We start from the raw sequence: 4,267 nt of genomic DNA, 5'->3' as shown, positions 1-4,267 counted from the left end.
TTCTTTCTTTTTATCATTTAAATTTTTAATAGTGCTATGAATTACTCATTTTCCATAAAGAACATTACTCTAATGATTATTAGATTTCAGAATTCAATCTGTCTGTGACAGCTGACTTTTGGCAGCCTGTGACACTCATACATTCCTTCTTACAATTCAGATGATTTATCTCTAGAATCCTTGGTTTGATTTCAGATTAGAATCAACTATTTTGCCTTGCATTCTCACAGGGTTCAATCTTGTAAGGGATTCAGGTGAGAGAAATAGTTTCAGAACCATGATTATAGTACTTGGAAAACAATTCACTCCAGTGACCCCACGATCACTGTTTCACTGGCAGAATGAATTACCTTTCCCTCAGAATGTTTCTCCAACATAGATTGGCTCAGGTCCCTCATGACACAGATGCTCCTGCGATCCTTCTATCAAACTTAAACACAAACACTGATTAGACAAGTCCTGCTCCAAGATCTCAGTGGGCATTTTGCATTGCCTTCTAATCAATATATTGGCTCAAACTGTCTCATTGTTTCTCATCCAAAGTATAGGGCTGAACTCACTCTACATGATCTCACAGGAAAGTTGTGAGGGACACTAAACAGTATTTAAGAGGAATAAAACCTTCAGTGTGCACTTTTATTTAAAAGGTGAACAGCCTGGGACTGTGTGTATGTATTTCATGGTGTAATGAGCAGCATCACACTTCCTTTCTTTCCTCTAAAAGCCTGGAAGGGTAATACCCAATTTAACAAAAATGTAAAAGTGGTGTCAATTCCAGATGAAATTTTGATTCATTATATGGACCAAATCATATGTTAACATTTTAAATTTTAATATCACATATATTTAATGAGATTCTTTTGTGTCTATTTTAGTAAATGATTTTCTAAGCTATGCTGAAGAATATAATAAGAAATTATCATTTCTTATTTTAATATGAATAAATTTTAATATTTTCATTTAATAGTTGATAAAATGTTGCCTGTTTTTAGAAGCTGATTGTAATTCATTCTTTAGCTTTAGGCTCTTTCAAGCTAATTGGAACAGAGCTAATTAAATATAACTTAAACCAAAATGACACTTTTGCCTAATAACTTTTTATTAGGTAAGTCTTGGGGTTATTTTCTTAGGATTTCACTTGTAGTATGTGAAACACTGTTCCTAAAAACCTTGTTCTATATTGCAAAATATATGTTATCTTTCTTAAGGGGAACTATCTTTTCTGTAAATGATCGTCTCTCTGTAGCAGTTTTAAGCTACTTTCGGCACCCTCAACGCTCAGGTTGGAGTTAAAGCCCCATCAGACACATCTCCAGCATCTGGTGCTGCCATCTGGTGTTTCCTTTTAAAGCAATGTCTTCTGTGCTATCAAATAATATTATTGACAGATCTTCCTGCTTTGTGTTATCTCCAAATGTACTTGAGAAGGGGTCCTTATTAGATAAACTCCAGTTATTTAGCGCTAGAGTTAAATGTTTGATTTAAAGCTATAAATGTTCTCTGGCTATTCTTTACAGGCAAAACTCACAATGGGGAGAGCATAATCAGAAAACCTCAGAAGGGCAGAATAGATATTCTCATATTTTCAAATTTTGCATGTGTGCATGTGTATCTGTTGGGTAAGAAGAATTTGAAGTTTAGGGGAAGGTGTGGAAGACAGGGAAGTTTTACTGAATACCTTTATGTCTTAGTCCATTTGTGCTGCTATAACAAAATACCAAAGGCTGGGTAATTTATAAAGAACAGAAATTTATATACCATGGTTCTGGAGGCTCGGAAGTCCAAAATCAAGGTACCAGCAGGATTTTTATGAACTTGTGAGGAAGGCTCTACTTCCAAGATGGTAATTGCTATATCCTCCAGAGTGGAGAAATGCTCTGTTGCCATGTGGTGGAAGGGATGGAGATTCAAGAAGGGTGCCCTGTCTTCTAACCCTGAGCCCTTTCATAAGGCTGTTAAGCCCATTCATGAAGGTGGTGCCCTCACAACTTAATCGCCTCACAAAGGCCACACCTCTTAACATTGCTGCATTGGGAAGTAAGATCCAAGATGAATTTTGGAGGGACACCACCATTAAAACCGCAGCACTTTATGTTAGCACTTTATATACATGATGTCATTTGAATCCTCATTATATTACTATAAGATAAAACATTATTTTCCCACTTCCCAGGTTGGGAGACATTGGTTAAGCCACTTGCTCAAAGTCATACAGTGGGTTCGCAAGTAGCTGTCAGAGCTGGTCTGTCTAATTCCAAAGATTCATATATTTTCATGTCACTATGAGAGTGGCATAGAAGTGTGTAAAAAACAGGTATTGCTACCTTGCCAAACTTTGAGTGTTAGACAGGACAAAGAGGACAGAATTTCATTCATTCACTAATACTTATTATTAGGCATTGGACTAAGCACTAAATATAGGGTCATAAAAATATAAACACAGTTCTTGACCTCATGGAGTTTTTAGTCCTATTGAGGAAATGATACGAAATTTTTTAAAAAACATACAATTTAAAATTGTGTTATGACAGTGTACAATGGTGGAAGACGGACATTCAGGATTTTGGTTAGAGAAAACCTGTGGGAGGAAGACATTTCAGCTAAGACATAAAAAGTGTGAAAGCACTAACCAAGAAGAAATATGAGGAGAAAGAGAATGGTTAGAGAAAAAGACATTCGGATCAAGGGCAGCATGTATGAAGGTCCTGAGGAAAGGAAGATCTCATAATGAAATGAAAAAGCACGCATGTGGCCAGGGCCAAATGAGGAAGGAGACAGGCACACGGAGGAGGCTGAAGAGGTAGCATAGTTTCCTCCAGCTGCTCTGCGAACACAGGGACAACAGTTGTTTGGTTACTGCAGGAACCCAGGTGAGAGCTGGTGATGGCTTGGCCTGTCATGTTGGTAGCAGAGATCGAAATAAGGTACAACGGGCAGGTCTTGGTGATAGCTGAGATGTGGAAAGGCAAGAGAGTCGAGGATGACTCCCAGATTCCTAGCTTGAGCAACTGCACCAGCAGTGCCATTTTCTAAGATGAAGAAGGCTTGAGGAAGGGGTGGATTTAGGGAAGTAAGATCTGTAGTTAAATTCTGACCATATCAAATTCAAAATGCTTATGAGATATTTGAGTTAAGCTGGATCTATGAGACTGGAATTTAGAAGGGAGGACTGGGCTATACATTTGTGCATTATTCACATATATTTAAAGCAATCAGAATGAATACTCAGATAGAAAAACAGGCCTAGGGCAGATCCCTGAGATACAATATTTAGGGACTAGAGGGAAAGAAGCTAGAGAATAAAGGCCTGGAGATGCAAAAGAAGGGCCTAGAGTATGGTGCCGTGAAAGCTGAGAGCAGACAAATATTGTAAATAAGGGTATGGAAAACAGTGTTTTATGCTGAGAGATTGAGTAGAATGAGGACCAAAAAATATTTAATTTGGCAGTGTTGAAGCAGTTGCTAACCTTGGAAAGAATATAATGTAGTGGTGAGAGTCGCAGAATGTATGGGATGTGTTTTGAGAAGTACGGCTTTGAAGACCAGAAGAGAAGTAGGTAAGCTAGGAATAGAGATATTGGGATGAGAGGTTTTTTTTTTGAAAAGATGGCAGCCTCTAAATTATGTTTTAATGCTTAGGATAATGATCCAGTGGAGAAAAGAAGATTGAAGAAGCAAGAGAGGTGATCAGAGAAAGAGTGAAACCTGGAGAAAAAATAGGCACCAGGAGATGGGATCACCAGTGTGTGTGAAAAGAAGGTCTTTGATCAGAGAGGGCACTTCTTTGTTTCAGGAGAACAATGAACACAGATGAGGGCAAGCCTGTAGGTTATTAGTGGGGAGCTAAAGGAGCTACAATCTGTTAACTTGTATCTCATATTTTCTCAATTAAATATCAGGCAATCTCATCAAGCCTATTAGATGAGAAAGAGAGAGGTATAAAGAGAGGAAAAGGTTAATATTAAGAACCTTCTTAGTCCTTTGCCTCTTCATGCCTTCTGTTAAACTGAACTCCTAAAATCAAGACTAAGTCTTCTCAAAGTATTTCCCTTTATGATCTCTACTTCTTTGGAGGTGGTAGATGAAACATTCAGTGAGGTCCTACTTGTAAATCTCACCTTTTCAATAATCTTCAGTGGGCCTAGTTCAACTCCTCAGCTGTGCTGATGTCATGAAAACCAGCCTCGACCTCACAAACTACCCCTTGATGATGCTGGCAGCTAGACTACTAATGTCCAACTCCCTGCGTGCGATTCTTCACCTTTCC

Source organism: Sapajus apella, unplaced genomic scaffold (assembly GCF_009761245.1).
Source record: "Sapajus apella isolate SASKATOON/1434 unplaced genomic scaffold, GSC_monkey_1.0 scaffold1, whole genome shotgun sequence".
NCBI lineage: Eukaryota > Metazoa > Chordata > Mammalia > Primates > Cebidae > Sapajus > Sapajus apella.
The sequence above is the reverse complement of the archived record's forward strand: the minus strand, read 5'-3'. Positions refer to the sequence as shown.